General features: G+C 41.4%; 1 protein-coding gene across 2 annotated transcripts in view; it reads right to left on the bottom strand.

The window, feature by feature from the left end:
• Positions 1-19,238, bottom strand: part of sema3b (sema domain, immunoglobulin domain (Ig), short basic domain, secreted, (semaphorin) 3B) — a 90,189-nt gene that overhangs the window by 31,873 nt on the left and 39,078 nt on the right. Inside the window, exon 1 of one of the 2 annotated variants that reach the window (XM_061058472.1) lies at positions 6,414-7,248. The exons of the other annotated variant lie outside the window; for it this stretch is intronic. The gene's annotated coding sequence lies outside the window, so the exon portion shown is untranslated. Of the gene's footprint in view, positions 1-6,413; positions 7,249-19,238 lie in introns of those variants that run through there. 2 annotated transcript variants of the gene reach the window in all.

The following is a 19,238-nucleotide window of genomic DNA, read 5'->3' as shown; positions in this document are numbered from 1 at the left end:
TAGTAGTTTGGTTAAATGAGTGTTTGGGGACTTGCTGTTCACTGAAACAAAAAAAGGGATGTCTATAAAAGTTAGCTTTGCAATTGGGTCAAATTTAAAGTGACAGACGTGTTATTGTTCGGGAGAAGTACCCAATAACTTTGTGCCCGGGTGGCGAGCGTGTTGCCGTAAACCACAGCTAAACCACAGCAGGAGCCGGAATGAGGTCACCGGTTTGTAAGCCTACATCTATATGAGTGCTGTGTAGTAAAGAGTGTGCCTGACACACACACCTCTCTTTCAGGACTTTAGACTCTGCGGTCAGCTGCAACAATAAAGTCTTTCAGTGGAAACAGTCCCCTTTATTACATTACACCTCACAGTTGGCACTCAGTCGATGACAGGCCGCCAGTCTGCTTTTCCTCCTTTCAATCCTTTCTTTTTGTCTTCCTCCTAACGATTACCTCTATCACTGTCCTTTATCCGTCTCTCTGCAGAGAAACAGCTTTTGTGTCTCAGAGGCTCCACTCTGCTGATTACTGTATTGAATCTATCAGACATAAAGTGACAGTTATCGCCTTCTTTAATACTTGAAAGCTTAAAAAAGAAAACAGTGGAAAACATGACCCAACTTCAGCCTTAATATTGTACATGCACAGGCTCAAATATAATCAAAACATTATTCCTGGACCTGATTTTTAGCCTAGATTTGTCCAGCTGTGCAGTACTACTGTAGATGTTTCAGAAATCATGCAGCCATACTTGGGCTGCACCCAGGTTTCATTTCTGAATTTTATAATCACAAGCAAGTGTTCCAACCAAGCGGCAACCGATGGTGTTGAAAAAGTGAAGCCAATGCAGAAGTGCAAAATCCTACAGTTCATCAAGGGTCCATTGAGGCTGGCTCCAAGAGACCCAGAACTCACATACTGTATACACCACATTCAAAAATGCCCATTTATATCCATAGTTAGGCGCGCAGCTGACCTGATTGACAGGCAGGCGCAATGTGACAGTATGTCAGGAGGCTTAAAACCGCCTCATCTCCTGTCGTTAGGTTGACTGAAAGTTAGGCTGAGACGGGATTTCCAGCATGGTGACTGCCACAGATGAGCTTCTGGAGCCCCCTGCAGTAACAGAGGGTTGACATCACTCAGGTTTCGTCCATTAATATTTACGGCCTATGGTTCAAACGTCCTTACAGGTGACTCCTTAGGGTGAAATAGAGAGCTTTTTCTGATAAAAGTGCATATTGTATATCTAGAGTTATGATACATTTTGCACACCAAAAATATCCAAGTAAAGAAACTGACATGTTTGATTGATGTCCTCTGGATTTATTGACTTGAATTAGAGATTGGTAACAGAAACCTCTTGTTCTATTGTCTATGGTCACTGAGGATGAGTGGAGCGAGTTTTTATTTTTTTTACTGTCTCACTGTAATCGTTTCTACTATCTTCAAGCATCGAGCATTTTCAAATAACCCCCCCAAAACCAATTCTGTGTATTTAAATCATTTATTTTAATTCTATTGGTGAGAGCCTATCTGCATCAGTCACTTTCAAGCACAAACTTATATGCATTTTGAAATACTTTGATGAGAGTCTAGATCAAAACTCTCACCGCATACACACATACGTACACACACATGCATACGAACACACACACACACACACACACAGGCTTGTCAAGGCTGTTGGCACTGAGTTTTATGAATAATGGAGCTATTGAGGCGTGGAGACAGGAGAGCTCTCATAAGCTCACAGCTCCCAGGCCACAACACAACAGGACAGAGCCGAACAGGAACATAACCTCCCACATACCCTGCAGTATGTAAACACACTCACACACACATGCACACACACTCATGAATGAACAAAAGCGCACATGCAACTCAGTGTTTCAAATGTGCACAAAGAGTTGTTTTGTAAGGGGGGGGGGATTGTCTGGGATACTTTTACAGTTCTGGTCTGCAGAGTTCAGGTGTGAAGCTGGAAAACTTCAAACTTCTGCCTGCATCAGTAAGTTATTTTGGATATATAATTAATTAAAAATGTGTGTGTTTAAGTGTGTGTGAGTGAGGCAGAGGGCAAGGCAGTGGGAGGGTTTGTGTATGTGCTCAAGGTTTCTGCACTGAGCTGCAAAGATGCTGCAGTATTTCAGGCAGAAGGACGTCAGCACTCTCCTTAGCTGCAGCTCTCTAACAGACACACACACACACACACACACGCACACACGCACACACACACACATTTCACGTCACAGTCCGTGGGAGTGACAGGGGCCGCACTGAAGCCCTTACACTCTTGCCGGCTGCTATAAAAGGAGCGGCAGGTCCTATTGTTCCCTCGGGTCTCCCTGAGCCTTGTGTGAGTGCGTCTCTGAAAGCGTGTGTGTGTCTTCCCAATTATGAGCATAGGAGAGCATTATTGTTCTTTGCACATCCTTGTCTCATGTCAGAGCCCTGAGCATGTGCAGGAGCACATATACTCATCTACAAACCTCTGCTTCTCAGCACTTAGATCTGCTAACACAAACACACACACAAATACACAAACTCCTTGTATGCTCCATAATGCATCTTAATAAAAAAGCCATTGGGCCCGCTGACACTTGCATTCAGTTCAGCTTCAATAGACACAGAGCAGCGGCATGCCAAGAGGGAGTGGATTAAAAATAAAGACAGAGAGGGATATTCTTTAGAGTGTGTGTGTGTGTGTGTGTGTGTGTGTGTGTGTGTGTGTGTGTGTGTGTGTGTGTGTGGTGGTGGGGGGTGAGCCATACTGTCAAAAAACAGCCTAAATAGAGCGGGGTAGACAAAGCGGCCCTCCTCCAGGGTGAGACACGCTGTTCAGAGCGAGGTTAGAGTGCAACCTCATACTTTACAGTACATAATACAAAATTAATGGATATCGGCAGTTTAACCTGTCGCTCTCCACTACCACAGGTTAGAGGGGACATAAAGGGAGGAGGCAACAGAGGGAGGAAACAAGGAGACAAGGATTGAAAGAAAGGGGGATGACAAAAAACTTCAAGAATAGAGCTATGAGTAGGAGAGATAGTTGGAGAGGAAAGGATGCATGACTGAGGGGCAAGGAGGATTAAAAGGCACTTGGGAAAAGAAGGAGGCAGATAAAGGGTTAAATGAGTGAGCGAGAGAGACAGAGAGAGAGAGAAAATGGAGTGAATTATAGATTTAAAAGGGTGGAAATACAAAGAAGAAGAAGAGATGAATAGATAATTAGGCATAGGAGAAAGGGGGGTTAAAAAGAGACATGGAGAACAGACAGATGAACTGGGGAAGAGGCAATGAGAAAAAATGGATGGATAATTATTAGAAGTTTGTAAAAGAGAGATAGCACAGATAAATTGTGGGAAAAGAGGAGAGGGAGGAGAGGAGAACTGAAAAGCCAGAGAAAGGTAGGAGAATAGAAATGGAGGACAAAGATGTAGAAGAGGCGGGGAGAGAAAATTAGGAGGGGACAGAGCAATTTACAGAGGACTTCACCCTCGTCCCACTGAAAAGGGGGAATGCGATGGAGAAGAAAATGAGCGAGGAGAAAGGTGGGGTGGGGGGAGAGAAAGAAGCCAATTGTTTCGCCTGCAGGGAGAAAAGAGTTTCCCTGGCCTGCGACCAACGCGTCTAAGCCTCCCTGCGACGGAGAAATGAAAGGAGGGAGGGATGGATGGAGGAAGAAAGAGGAAGAATGGGTTTGTGAGGAGGTGGGAGGGCTTCTGCTTTACAGAGCAAATGAGTGAAACAGCAGGTTTCTGGTGGCTTTTGAACCAGTTTGTCTGATAGGTGGGAGAGAGGGGGGGGACAAGAGAAGGAGGAGGGAAATGAAGAGGTTATGAAGTGGACATGTAGGAACACAAATATCACATTTATTCAAATTCTTTGAGTTATATTTGATGTTGCACAGTATTTTCCTGTGAAACAAATAGACAAAAAAAATTCAAAAGTACAATCCAGGTGAAAACTATTTACATATCTGCTATTTGCCCTCCTTCTTAAAATCATCCTTGATGCATTTTTTTAATATTTTAAGAGTAGAAGGAAATGTTAGTGAGTGCACCGCATGTATGGAGGTTCGAAACCGACCTGTGGCTCCTTTCCCTCATGTCCCTCCCAACTCTCTCTCTCCCCGATTTCTGACTCTATCCACTGTCCTGTCTCTAAAATAAAGGTAGAAGGAAATAACAAACTAAGACCTAAACCTGTACCTTTCTGTGACTCAAATAATAGACTACGTGTGGTTCCTTTAGTTTTTCATTGTTCTATGCTGCTGTAAACTCATAAAGAGGCTTTCAAAACAATAAGGAATCATGAATGATTTGTTGGAAGAGGAAAGAGAGAGAGAAAGTGATGAAGAGGAGGAGAGAAGGAAAGAGACAGTGTGGATGATGTCATAGATATCAACTCTAAGTTTAAGGCTCCATGTAGCCACACAACAAATAGTTAAAAGATTACATTCTTGTAGAGCTGAGTCATTTTGATAGAATTAAACACATCTGAAATCGATTGTGATTGCAAGTGCAACGTTCTTGCCACTGAGTGTTCTAATTCAGACCATTGCTGCTAAATCAAGTTAATAAATCGTCAAGATTTACTCCACGTGGGGACAATTTGATTTGATCCCAACAAGGTTATCCATTTAGTTCAGGGCTGGTTTAAGGGTTGAGGTTGTAGAGGTAAGATAACAAGTTCAGTGTTAAAAAGATTTTGAGCATAAAACATGTATTGTAATGTTTTTTTGGACTTGATGTGTCTTATAGTCGTCACTGCAGCGCTGTATGAAAGCACACGTGCAGAAAGCATGCAGAAGGTTGGATAAGTTGACGTTTTGATTGAGTTGAGATCAAATTTGCGAGGCTTGCGGCTCTGATTGCTTCATTTCCAGAATAAAAACCACATGAAGGCAGAGAGGCTCCAATGTGCGGAGAGAAGCGAGAGAGGGAGAGCAGGTGCTGCAGGGCAGCGTGGCCGCACGTCAACATGCTGCAGATTTTAACAAACACTTTCTAAAGGAGGCAGAAAGCAGCAAGCATGTAGCAAGGCTTTTAAAAAGACAGCTGTGACGATGCTACTGATTTAAGGAATGCTTTTGCTTTTGCAGAACAGATTCTAAGCAGAGGCTTTTTGTTCTAATCTTAAAATTAAAAGACTCTTCAGGGGAGAAAGAAATCAGCTCAAACTGAAAGGAAACTGTAGGATCACACAGCTCTGAGTTATAGTTATGATATATATGAATCACAAAGTTGTTCATTTGGGAAGTCTGAGTTAAAAATGAAGATGAAAGGGAGGTTGTAAGAGTTAATTACAGGCACACTAGAGGTTAAAAAATCTCAGTCACATGTAGGTTCAAAAAGAATTCAAAAGCAGGCTCTATGTGTAATAAGGCTTAAGAGTACAGTTGCTGGTCTCCCAACAAAGCCAGTAACAGGAGTATCTGGAAGTTTGTACACACATCCCAACCAGAGAAGTGAAGCGGCTATGAGCCAAAAGTGACTCGCAGACTTTATGGGATTTAAGCTGAACAAAGTGAGAGGGAGAAAGCGAGACGATCCGGGGCAGCTCCTGAAAGACACGAGGTGAATGAAGGAGCCGGGGAGGCTACGGCGCTCTGCTGGTCTCTGGGACGCAGCCATCTGGCTCTGCATCATAAATGGAAAGTTTCCCAGATTTGCTTACTCCTGGCTATCATTTGATCAGTTTTTATAGTCTTTTGTCTGACAAAGTTTGATCAGGATTAGTAGAGGAATTTGAAATCTGATGACTAAAACTGCTTGGCTGGATTTTTTGTTCTTGTTGTGGATAACCTTTTTACATTACAGAGAATACATAAACAACACTGTTGGAAAACTGACTTGCTAGAGGCGACGTTAAACCTGTTGTGTGGTGTAACAAACTCCATAATGACACAGTGAAGGAGCCACTAAGGCGAGGTCAGCCTGCTGGTAGCCAGCCATTTGGAGCAGCAGTAAGTCAGGACCTGACAGAGCGGCCTTTGGTCTCCTGACTGGAGCTGCTCCAAGCAGCTCTCTGAGGGAAGACAACTCACTCTGCTCTCCTTAAAGAAGAAACAGAGCAGCTCTCTGAGGGTGAAGCCACATGTCATCAGCATGACTTGAAAAAAGAGGTCTGGTTTTGTAAAGGCTCAGAAATAGCAGCGCTGCACGGGATCGGATCGCAAACTCAGCAGGCCAAGAAATACATGAAATTTAAAGCTGAGTAGCAGTTATTATTTTATACTGTATGCCAACTGTTGGAATATGCACTGGCACAAGTGTGTCACTTATCTGTAAATTAAAAATAACAAACTTTTTTGCCACAAAAAAACTTGAAAATAACTTTAAAACATTTTCCAGATGTAACCCTTATATTCTGTGATCCTGCATAAACTTAACTGGGCCGCAAGTGGAATGAACTCACCTGTCCATCCGTTTCCATGGGGACCAAATTCCGACAGAGTTCAGAACATTCCGGGTCTGGATCAGCGTTCACCTGAGCCAAACATACCTCTGACAGCACTGACTGTTTCCATAGCTAGTGCACTGACTTTTCCTTTTTTAACTCTCATAGTCCCTCCATGTCAATAAAAGGAAAACAAACAAGTCCATATGAGTCAAACCCTTCTGATTATATACCCTGAGTATAGAGAGTGCTAGACACACACACACACCTAAACACACTCAATGGGCATACTTTTGTGCCTGCAGAAGACCCTCTTCTTAGAGTTGTGCATGTCTAAATCAAATGAGAGGACAGAAAAGTTCATCGGGATCATCAGGTGGAAACTTTTGATGCTGTATCTTAAAATTAGTTAGTCCACGAATTTGAAGGTAAAACAATATCAAGTATGAGGCAGATACAGATCTTTACAAATCTGTGAAAAAATCTTGACTAATTCCAGAATTGTGAATGGTGCCTGAAGGGCAGAAAGAGAGCAACAGTAGAGTCCCGCTTTGGTCCAAATAAAAGTCCAGTAAGTCTTCAAAGAAGTCCAAAAAAGCAGCCGGTGCGTGACTTAAAAAGCAGCGCTGTGAGATCTGAGTATTCCCCTGTCTGCAGTCAGCTCCACTGATGAACAGCTACACCACTCCAGCTCCACTTAGAAAAACACACAGCCCTGTGCACACACATAAAAGTCTTCTTAACACACACACGCCAGGAGTTCACACACACATGCAGAGTTTTTTCGCAGGAGCTGAGCGGAGTGGAAGTGCTCAGAGGGAAAGCAGGCAGGAATAATGGACTTAATTCAAGAGGGGAGAGAGAGAGAGAGAGAGAGAGAGAGAGAGAGGGAGGGAGGGAGGGAGAGGGAGGGGTTGAAGGGAGGAGGGAAAGGTGGGAGGTGAGAAGAGGGGAGTGTAAAGGGGCAGGGATGTGCACTGTGTGTGTGTGTGTGTGTGTGTGTGTGTGTGTGTGTGTGTGTGTGTGTGTGTGTGTGTGGGCTACTGTATATCTGCATTATATCTGAATAAAACTTTCTCCTCTCTGCACACCATCAAAAGAATCAGTGACTTTAATCAGCAACATCTGCTGAGACTATTAAAGCTCGATAAGCAGCAGAGACTCCACTCACAATGCAGACCTGTGACTTGGACTCTGGTCAGAACTGAAGATCATTCACAAAGTCATTGAAGTCCGCCCGTCCTCAGAGTAAACACTCATGAAATAAACATATATGTTTTGCTTGACTGTCAATCCAAAACACAGGCCAAAGGTCACACTGTCAGGTGTTTTTGGCTGATTTGAAACATAACCAACCGAATGTCTAATTCAGTGTAAGAATTGTAAAGCCCAAGTCTCACAATACGATTTCTGCTGTGACCCATTTCTGTAAGCCACATCGGAATGTAGAACGATATGATCCAGAATATAATGGCCGAGACGACATGGTAATAAAACAAAATGCCAGAGTCAGCTTTTAAACTCTGCTGCATTTTCAAATCAAGACAGAAGAAATACCCCAATTACTGTAAAAAGTGTGTTTCCAATGTCTCTGTTTACATTTGAGTTTTTTACATGTATATTAGGAGCAATCAGTAACTGACACGTAGAGTTTCACATAGCTACTGCTGTCCAAATTCAAAACATTAAAGAGAGTTGTCTTCCCTGCCCTCTCTCTAAAGTGGATGCCTACACAGGATGCCATGTCTCGGACATGGAAGCTTCAGTGTTTAGCCAGCTCTGCATTGGTCTTGAAACCTTTCTGCGTTCTAACCTCTCTTCATTTTTCAAAAGCATCTCCAATACTTATCCTAGTTTTCTGGTCATGGAGCTTATTAGAAAAATGCAGAGGCTTTTTAGGTCGGGTACAATCAGTTGTATCTGAACCAGTTTGCTTGCCCACTTCCATTGCTGCAACACCTGTTGGTTTGCCTAAATAGTTGGCCTTATATCTGGCAAACCGATGGGCATCCAAAACTGCAGTGTGAGGGTGCCTACCTTCTCTGTTCAAAACACTATACAGACCAATCTGGACCAAAATCTGAACTCATAATTTAGAAGTGAAACATGAGACAGAAGGAATTTGGAGAATCCCCAGACAATGGGACTAAAATTCCCACTAATGGTGGACAAAAACATCAGATCTGTTTCAAGAGAAGAGGAATATATGAGCTAAGTATGAATGCCACATATCAATCATGCTTTCTGCACCTTTTTTAAACCAAACAAGGTATTTTGTTGCCCCAATATTTACATCATCTGCACTTCTTTTCTTGCACAAGACTGCAAAATATTAGCCATCAACAGCTTATCTTGATGTAACCAACACTTACAGTAGTATTGCAATTTCCAGATAGTCTGATTTAATCTTGTACTATATGACTGACGTGGTGTCCCTTTTTGCATTTTTTGCACTTTAAGAATTTCTTGCATAATCTAACACACCTCAAAACAGATATTGTGTATTCTGGCAAAGACTGCAACCAAGATTTTTAAAGGTCCCATCTTGCGCAGTATGACATGTGATAAAGCCAGATCAGCCTCACAGCAGTTACACCCAGGTCCTAAGACTCATTTTCATGACTCATGAAAACTCATGACCTTCCTCAAAAGACTTAAAAACAACTCAGACTTAAAGTATATTGATGTAAGATGACAATAACGGAGCAGTTGGGATTTAAATCACTGCAAATGCAAACAGACAGAGAAAAAGATACAAACAGAGAAAGAGAGATTTTGTAGATATATCAGTGATTGTATGCTGGTGTGGACAGCATGTAAGCTGATAAGCTACTGTAAATACAGTACGAGGGTAATTGGCATACATTGACAACACATGAGGGTTTACATCATCCTTTGTGCATAACAAAGTTGAAGTATGGGTCAGCTATTCATGAGCCTCTGCACATGTGAATGTGTTAAAAGTAAGGAAGGAGTTGGTGGTATGTGTGTTTTATGTGTTATATCAGATTTTAAAAAATCACTACTGTATGTGCCAGGTTGCCATGTCTGGACTTAGAGTGATGTCTTAACTAAAGAGTTTGAGATAGGAAACTCTTGCTCATGTGGCAGTAAAAGCTTGTTTTTATTCTCTAAAAAACAGATTTAAAACAAGAAACAGTCAGCTACAATCTATTCCTTTGATGACAAATTTTCACGAGGGCAAAAAAGTATCAAAGCCTCTATTCAATTAGTCAAACAACTCCTGCAGCTTAGTCTATGCCTCTGTTGTCCAATGATATGCTCACAGGACTGGGTGGTGTGAATGATTTAGCGATACCAGTAGATAGACAACATTAATCTTTTAAAATAATACTGTAGACAAACTTTACACCCCCAACTATCAGAGATCCCACATTGCTTTGCGGACCTTGTTGGCTGTGACAGTGAGGTGAAACCAGAGCTGTACACCAATAGGAAGCCATGTGTAAATGTGCAATATTTCTTCAACCTATTCATAAGCATTCTGATGGATGTTACAACTTCAGTGTTTCCATGGACCCTTTATAAAGTGAAAGTCCCACCAGTCTAATCTGCATCTATATCTACGCCATTGTGAGACCTGTGCAACAAGGATTGATCTTCATACAAGTCATCAATAAGATTGTTACACTGAAAACTAGCAGGCCAGAAAGGACTTTTGCTGTTCTGACTTTTAGCCACAAAGTAAGCACACTACAAGATTTTCCAGTAAAATTTAATTTGGTTGCCTGTTTAGTAGTTGCTGGCAATGTCCAACTTTTCATGAACTTGTTTGAACAACTGAATGTTTCTATCCTTTTGACCCTTGTGACACTCATCAATCCTCAGTTCTGTTTAATGTTTCAAGCAAAAACGTTGTGTTGGCAACAAAGTTTAGCTCTTCTCCTGGAAAAAGCAGAAACTTCACATCTTGGCGTCATGGAGCAGACAGGTGCAGTAAGAATAATTTGACACCAACCAGAAAGAAATTATCAGATCAAGCGTTTCCATGGATATTGACCAAAATGACAAACAGCACATCACTCCTCTCAACCTTTCTGAACCAACCACATAAGACAGGTTTTTCCGACTAAGGTGTTTACTTGAAGCCATTTTATTCCGATCAGGCTATTGATATGACTCTAAGTGGTCCATGGTAACATAGCAGCTATTGACTGGTGACTCTATAATGTTTTTTCCCCCAATGAGACCAATTCTAATCCACAAGATCTACAACACTTGTTCTGCAGTGTTGCCAATAAGCCACCATTACACTCCTTTATACATGTGTTAGTTTATGGTGGGGTTGCCAGGCACGGCACCAATCCTACCACTGGAATGAAGACCAAAGGACAGGGGGCAAGTTGAGAAAAGATGGACACACACACACTACAACAAAAACTGAAACCACTTTCCCCAGTGTAAGGTCCCATATAAAGAGGTCACAGGTCTCACATTGGGGGGTTCTTTGCTGTAATTGTGTGTGTTGTCTCCAAGTTTTCCTGCATTTTAATGCACAATGCAGACTCTCCTTCAGTGCTCTAAACGCTTTCATGCGGATGGACATATGCATAATTAAAGCTATGGCTAAAGTGTATGTATCTGCATATTTTGTGAGTGTTAGTGTGTGTGCTGCTTATTTCAGCCGACTGCCCAACCCCATGCTGACCTGTCTGTCATAAACCAGTCTGATGTCTCTACAGGCTGCAGAGTAAGCGCTGTGATCCTGACAAAGGCTTTTGTCTCAGCTAAAGCCTCTGTGCCTCTGAAACAGAGGAGGGCTCAGTTTCCTAATAGCGTCTTAGTGGATCTTTTGCTTTGTTGGGAGTCAATGAACCAAAAGGATCTGTAGATCTGTTGTGGTGGGACCACAATCAGGCTGGAGTCTCTTAGTCCGGAGTTGCCCCCCTATGGTCCCCTGGTCTCTTTAATATTAAATGTGGGTTTTCTAATAACAGATACAGAACAGAAGAAAGAAGATAGAAGTGGATGAGTGTTGAAAATATAATGATATAACCGGTCGTATCATAAGTGAGCTATGTACTGTGTATTGAATTATTTTGAATCGTCTCAACAGCTGTGTATTACGTTTATGTAAAAATATGAGAGGGTAACATCCTAATGCAGCCTTATTTACAGCTTTTTTTGTATTTATTTCATATAACATTTTTGAAGCCAATGTAATGTAAGCTGGAATATTTTAAATTTTATGAAGGATACGAGCTATGCATAATTAGGGGCTTGACATCCAACAGCATGCAGACGCGTTGTAACGGTTTGTCAGGATGCTTAAGGCTCCGGCTCTTTGACTGTCGATAAGTTGACCCAAAGTCTGATGGAGTCAGCATTTCCGATATGGCAACCGCCATTGATAGGCCTCCAAAACAGCCCTTCAGAACCCAATGAGTGATGTCACTCAGGCTTCGTCCATTGTTTATTTACAGTCAATGGTTTTACAGTATCATTAGAGAAGGACACATCAGTTTGTAGTTTTTTCACAGGAAGGCCTTTACTAAGACTCGATCCTGCAGATTTGCTTAAGACATACGTATTTATGTCAAACTTGCATCGTTTGGTCAAACACATATAATCATTGGTACAATAACTCTTAACCTAAACCTGGGTTTGTGCTCACTGCTGTCAGGAAGTGATTCAGCTATTACTGTTTTCTGTCATGTGGTTTCTGTTGTGTAATCAGACGTAATGCCCTCATGACCAAACTAATACTGTACTACTATTTAAGGCAACACTACTTATGCGAGTACTTTTGTGATGATGTCATTCAGTTTCCCTCACATACTTTTAGTTTTTATACCTGAACTTTTTCATGAAGGATCCTTTTTTTCAACTCTTACTTTGTTCCGAAAAAAGAGATATTCCCAAAATGCTAAGAAATTGTGAATTGTAACCCTGTAAATAAAAACACATGTACACTGTATAGGGCACATTAACAATCTAAAAGCAAGACAAATTCAGACATCAGCTTTTCTCAGTGCATGTTTAAGTTGACAAGTAGTTGTTTTTTTGTATGGGTGAAAGAAATAGAACAAAAGACGTTGAGTCTCATAATATGATTAACTTAGAGCTGTGTGTTATGTAATGCTTAGCACGTATAATTCACAACTTCATCATCCAAAACAGACTTTCCCTCTTTATTACATCAGTCCTGCAGGAAGATGGCTGTTCACTTCATTACATAAACATGCTTCTATAGCTCTTACATATTCCAGAGCAATACAACTATTTCTATCCAGAGAAACTGTAACAATTTGCTCAGCAGCAACAGCAATGCTAACCTGAGCTAAATGAGTAGCTGCCAAGAAGCTCAGCTACTTTCTCTTAAAACAGAAATATACAGTTAGACTGGAAGTGAAAAGGATGGATCCTTGTACTGAGGGCCAGAACCAAGAAAAGATCCTTCAAGTATTTAAAATCTGGCAGTCAAATGCATGTGAGGGCATATTGTACTAATATTAATGTAGCAATTAATCCTGTTTGAAGGCAGCCTCTAACAGCCGCCCTGCCTCAATGCAGTGAGGTCATGCTTCATTGAAGTTAATGACACAATATTGTCTTTTCAAACTGAACCTATTATCACAAGTGCTGTGGGTGTGGATTGTTATATTTGGAAGTTAACGTCTGAGCTGAATATTGGGATTCAAGCAGTATTTTTAAAGATTTTGACCTGTTCTCTGGTACGGTATGTGGTTGAGAAATTCAGAAGTTTCCAGCTCGACTTCCGACTGTTTCATTTTGAAGGCACTTTTGTTGCTTGGTCCAACTTCACGGGCCACCTCTTTCTCAGGAAATACTTGTGGCCTCCATTGGATGAAAGATGAGGGCCTCTTTGTACTTCTACCTCTTTAAAAGAAAATTGGCTACAGATAATTCACTGTTGTGTCTTCCAGTCCTCTTTCCCTTGAAACATATCAACAGAACTGGTTAACAGATGGTTGAGTTGGTTGAAATGTTCTTGACTTTTGATGTCAGCCTGGAAAAACTGGGAAACCATAACTGTAGAGGTGCCCTCTCATACAGAGGACGTCTTGAAGCACCCATTCTGGAGACAGAACAGTACTTTTCTGGATGCCAAACGCCTTCATCTGATACCTGTTATATCTGGGATAAACTAGCTTTCTATATTCACTACTTTCAGGATTTTAAGTAGAATTTGTTCCACTGTATTATCTCCTCAACTTGTTTTAAAATGTTGCAGAATAACTGTGTTTAATATTCACAGGCACATAGTATTATTGCAACATTGTGATGTTGTTTGGTTTTAAAATCATGTTCAGCAGATGCAGTCAGGACGTTTCTTCAAAAGCAAGCGAGGAACACTTGATTTAAAAGGCATGTATTAACAGCAGGTCAACCATAGCAGTCAAATTAGAATGCCATTGAGGTTATGTGGCAACTGCCAATGTTACAAGTATTGCATTATGAGCATTTGCTCAACAGATGCAGAAACAATTGTGTATAGATGTCATGCCTGTAAAATTAGCAGCATGAAATACCACAGAGACAATTACTAACTTCCCTTTTTGACTTGTGTTACACACTGTTCCAACATCAAACAAATACCAATACTAAGGGGATCATTAGCATCATTTCAAATATGTATGCACAGCTGCTAACTATGTTTGTGTGCATGTATGTTTGTTCTGCTAATGTGAATCTGTCTTGTAAAAGGATCTACAGTAGAGGTATTAGATATGCTTTGGAGTGTTATATAGACCAGTGGAAGCGTCTATTGTGTTCCTGTGTAGCATACTGTATGGTCAAAGAACAGACTTTGTAAAATATCGGTGCAGTCTCAGTGACGTCACCCATTAGTTTCTGAGATGGTGGCCCCCATATTGAAATGTTATCTCAACCTAACATTTGGTCAGCCTAAAAACAAGCAAAGAGATGAATCTGAGGAGGGCCTTAAAGAGCCATAACGTGCCCACCTGTCAGCCATGCCTCTAACTGTGCATAACATTATAATTTGCTTTTTAATATGAGTGTATATGGGACTGCTGGGGCTTTTGCAGCCAGTTTCAAGTGGACATTCGAGGAACTGCAGGTATTTTCACTTCCACATTGGCTTAATTTTTCAACACTGGAGGTTGCTACTTTGGTTAACGTCTGTTTGGTTAGGTTATGGCATAAAAAAAAAAAAAAAATGGTTATGGTTGGTGAAAACATCCTGTGCTGTTTGGTGCACTTTTTTATCCTGAGAGCCATTCCTCAGCTCGCTGTCTTTTAACTACGGCAGTAAAAGCAGGTTCTCAGAGCATCCACCATTGCATGCAGATAGGTTTACATCACATTGAGTTTGTTTAAACAATGAACTTTTTTTTTTTGGTTGAAAAAAAGGGGACAAGGCTGAGAAAAGACAGAAAGGAGGGAAAAGAAAGAGAAGACAACAACTAGTCTGCTAGTCTTTGCCTGAAGTCTCTGCATTCAGGCTCAGGCAGCTATCTATATCCAGCTGTATGTGTCCTGACTGGTCGTCTATGACCCGGTCCCCTGACCTCTTGACACCACAGGATTAGAGGGGCCCCTGTAGAGTGACAGGGACCGAAAAGAGACAGGGAGTGTTACAGTTAGAGAGGGAGAGGTCTTGCCTGGGAACCCTGGGGGCACAGAAACCTGTAATCCTCCCTGTTTCACTTTGATGTGATCACACCCAACTGAAAGGACGGAGGATGAAGGGTGGGGAGGGGTGGTTTGTCGTGTCAGGAGGGCAGTATGTGTGGGTGGGGGTACTGACGGTGGTGCCAGGAGGCTCAGAGGTGGGACACACACTCTCACAGGCACGCAGTCACACACCATCTGGCTCGGAGGGTCAGCAGGTGGATAAGACCACCTTTAACTATAAGCATGGCTTTAGTGACACTTTTTCACACACACCTAGGAGCAGGTTCTGAAGGTCACTGAGTGGATTACAGCACCTTGCATGACCAAAGCTTTGTCTGTTTGCGACATGCAACAAGCAGTGTTTCTCGGTGGAATGCACATTGCTGCACCAGTTCCCACCACTATTATATCTAGCTGGCTGATCACACGATAAGTCCCATTCTAAGAGATGCAGTGGAAACAGAGTGATCAAGTCAGTTAATCAGGAAAGAGTGTATCAACTAGTGACCTAACTTACTCATGGAAAACATTTTTTTATGAATTTTTTTTGAATGTCTCATTTCATTATTATGAAGTATGGGATCAGAGAGTTGGAGTAGACAGGCAGAGGCTGGTTTTGTAGACAGACTGGGCCCTGTAATTCTGAACTCCACTTTAATCAAACCTGGGCTGTTGGTACTCTGCTGCTTGTTCTGAGGAAACTCAGCACAGATCACAGTGAGGACCGATGAAAGACAAAAAACAGGGAAATCACCTACTAAAAGACAGAAGCTTTCAACATCGGCCCCCACACAGACAGAGCACTCAAATTCAGGTTTAAAAGGCCCACACATGCATCAGTGCCAGCATGTCACTCAACAAGTACAGCTCTTATCTTTTATACTCCAAATATTTGAACTTATTCCCTGAACATTTTTGTTAATATTTGTAATTTATGCCACAGTGATAATAAAGTATTGAGTCATTGCAAACAAACTGTAAGCTATTGAGCATTCCAACTATTCTAAATGCTGGAATAGTCACACTTGTATTTCATTTCAGAAAGTTTAATCTGTCTTCCTATGTGACTATTTCAGTTGTGTTCAGCAAAGTCCATTACATGCAGTATCTGTGACGCTCTCTCTAGTACCACCTGTTTTCGGCATGTTGAGTTTGCAATCCTGCCAGCTAAGGGTACGCTAGAGCAGGGCCGGATCTTGGCATAGGCCATATAGGCGGTCGCCTAGAGCGCCACATGCTGGAGGAGCGCCGCTGCAGGGGCACTGATGCATGGGCCCACAGCCTGCAACCAGTTTGTCTTGAGCCGTTCTGCCAACCTCCACTGGTGACTGTTTGTCTTTAATTGAGGAGTATTCTCCATCAGACCAGCACTCTACCAGGTTCATTAAGTTAACAGTATTCAACTGTTTTTATTTTAATGACCTAATGAGGGAGAAAGCTGTTAAAAAAGTGGCACCGTCAGCCTGGTCTGCGTCACTATGTATCCCAGCACGATGGTGGTGGCTGCACTTGCAGTTATGACCGTGCATGTTTTAGCATTGTATAATGGTAAATTGGTTCCACTGTTATATAGGACGCAGCCAAATTCTTGTACGTTACTTTTCAAATAATGCTTGTTTTTGTATGAACAATGGCTAGCTATGTTGCTAACAAAGGCTGCTCATGTTTCAGACCACCTATTTAGTCTTGAGATCAGACTGTACATGGTGGTAGAATACAGACTTTCAGTTGGAAACACTTTCTTATGGCTGACAGGATAGTCAGTGAATTCTCATTTCAGCACTTACTTTTATTATTAAACGAGACGTGGAGGTTATAAACCTGCTACTATTGTATGTTCTGACTCCATTATTTCTTACATAAGTGTACTGCTGTATTGGATACAACATAAAAAGAGGGTGTTGTGGATTAAAAGATCAGAAATGTGTAATATAACCCGACATATCTACTAACTCTTTTGATTTCAAAATCCAAACTGTCATCAAAACGTTTGGATTTGGGCCAACATTTTTTCTATTGAAAAGCAGGCAGATAAGGCACGGGGTGAAACTAATGACATAGACACACACACACACACACACACACACACACACACACACACACACACACACACACACACTCTACACATTCACTGCAGTGCTGCTGTGCTGCCTCATTAAGGCTTGAGACATGGTAGCAGTGAGAAGACCCAACGAAATGATTTCTGATCCTGATGGGCACTGATCCAAGCAGACAGGCTGCTCTCAGCACCATGACGGATTAATAATATGCACACACACTCGCCTAGGAGCACACACTTCCCATGGGGTTGCTGAGACACTGCATTGTGCAGTTGTTAGTGTGTAAGTGTGCATACACACCCGCAGGGGAAATCTCAGACAAGCTCAGCAATGGGCAGATTTCATGAGTACATGAGTGCTTCTGATACACACAGGTGACACTCCTTGTCGCAATATGTAACATGAACACACACACACACACACACTCAAATTGTCTGACACTACTCCTGTTGCTGCTCAAAATGTATTATTGGAACTAGATCTCAAACTTACACCAGTGTAGAAATTTGTGGATTCAGTGTTTATTTCTTATCTTAGAGGCTAAGCTGCTCTGGAGGAAAAATTAATCCTGCTGATGATTCGGAGAACGAGCTGTTGAATGAAGCTCAATGAAGAAGACAAGAATGGTGGAATTTTTCTGCCAAATTAAACAATAAAAACCCTTACTTAGCTTTGCTCTGAACACATGTTCATTATTCTGCTTCACCTTCACATATGTGAGTCCTTTTTGACATTATGGAACACTAGAAACAGGTCAGTTACCTCAAGTTTGAACCGTAGAGTGTAACTCCTGAGACAATGTCTGTGTTTGTACAATTTTCAAATTGTGTGTTTGTAAAAAAACTGTTTTTGGGCTGGGGTGAACAGAAGTGACCATATATGGATAAGAGAAACCTGTTGTTGCCCTTGTATCTTGATTGGGAGGTAGCTAAGATGGGAAGTAGTCAATCAAAACCACTCTTTGGCGCCGGTGGCCTAGTTGTTGGTACGCTACCCCATGTTCAGAGGCTATAGTCTCCCCGATTGCTGACTCTATGCACTGTTCGTCTATCGAATAAAGGCATAAAAACCACCAAAATAAAATAAAAACCTTAAATGTACTGTCTATTTTCTTTAAATGGGATCATAAAAAGCCCCAAAACAGATTTATTTTTAAAAAAGGAACCACCCTATACTGTAGCATACCATGTGTACGAGCTGCTCCACACCAATTGCCCCAAGAGGGATTAATAAAGTTGTTTGAATTGAATTGAATTGAATTAAATTGAATTGAATTAAATTGAATTGCTTTATCAAAATGTACAAAATGAACATTAGAGTTCAAAGGAAGCAAATTATGGAACAGCTTTTCACTCTCAGTCAGAGAATGTCCAAGCTTTGCCACTTTTTCGGATCATCTGAAGTTGTGGCTCAGAACAAACCAGTTGTGTGACCATGTCTAACCATCCTCTGTTACATACATACACACTTATATGTCATTTACCCCAGTGCAATACTGCGTACATAAATACTTCTATGTATGCTAACCCTGTGCAATAGTATATGTCTATGGTGTCTGTGTATGCAAACTCAGTGCAACAGAGCCATGTGCAATCACAGCAGCACTTTAAAGTTGCAGGCTCTAGGGCAAATGTGCAATTTACAACAGTTCCTCTTAATTATATGCAATACTCCAGCACTGTGACACTTTAATACTGCGACACTTTACCTCCCTTAGCAGCACCTTAAGCACTTTATGCACTTTAAGCACTTTTAACTCTGATGGTCACTCTCTACTGGTTCATTCTGAACAATATCAAACAGCCACTCTTTATACTGGTATATTTATGTGTCTCTGTTAACTAATGTAGAGTATATGTTGTTTTGCCAATACTTGTTGTATTTGTTATGCTTGTCATCGTGGTTTTATTTACATGTTTACCTGTTTACCACCAACCTGCCAAGGGACTACAGATATGGCCTATTGCTATAATCTTGCATCGTTACATGTTTGTGTTCATTAATGTGCAATGTCCCTACAGTAAATAAATAAATAAATAAAATAAATAAATTCTAACTATATAGGATATGGTTTTAAATCAACTAAGAAGTATATGAATTTTAATACATATTTGTGCTAGAAGCACACCCAGAAAATGTAGGTTTAAAGCACTTACTCAGG

The sequence above is a fragment of the Labrus mixtus genome, chromosome 15 (assembly GCF_963584025.1).
Source record: "Labrus mixtus chromosome 15, fLabMix1.1, whole genome shotgun sequence".
Classification (NCBI taxonomy): Eukaryota; Metazoa; Chordata; class Actinopteri; order Labriformes; family Labridae; genus Labrus; species Labrus mixtus.
Note: the sequence above shows the minus strand (reverse complement) of the source record. Positions and strands in the feature narration are given on the sequence as shown.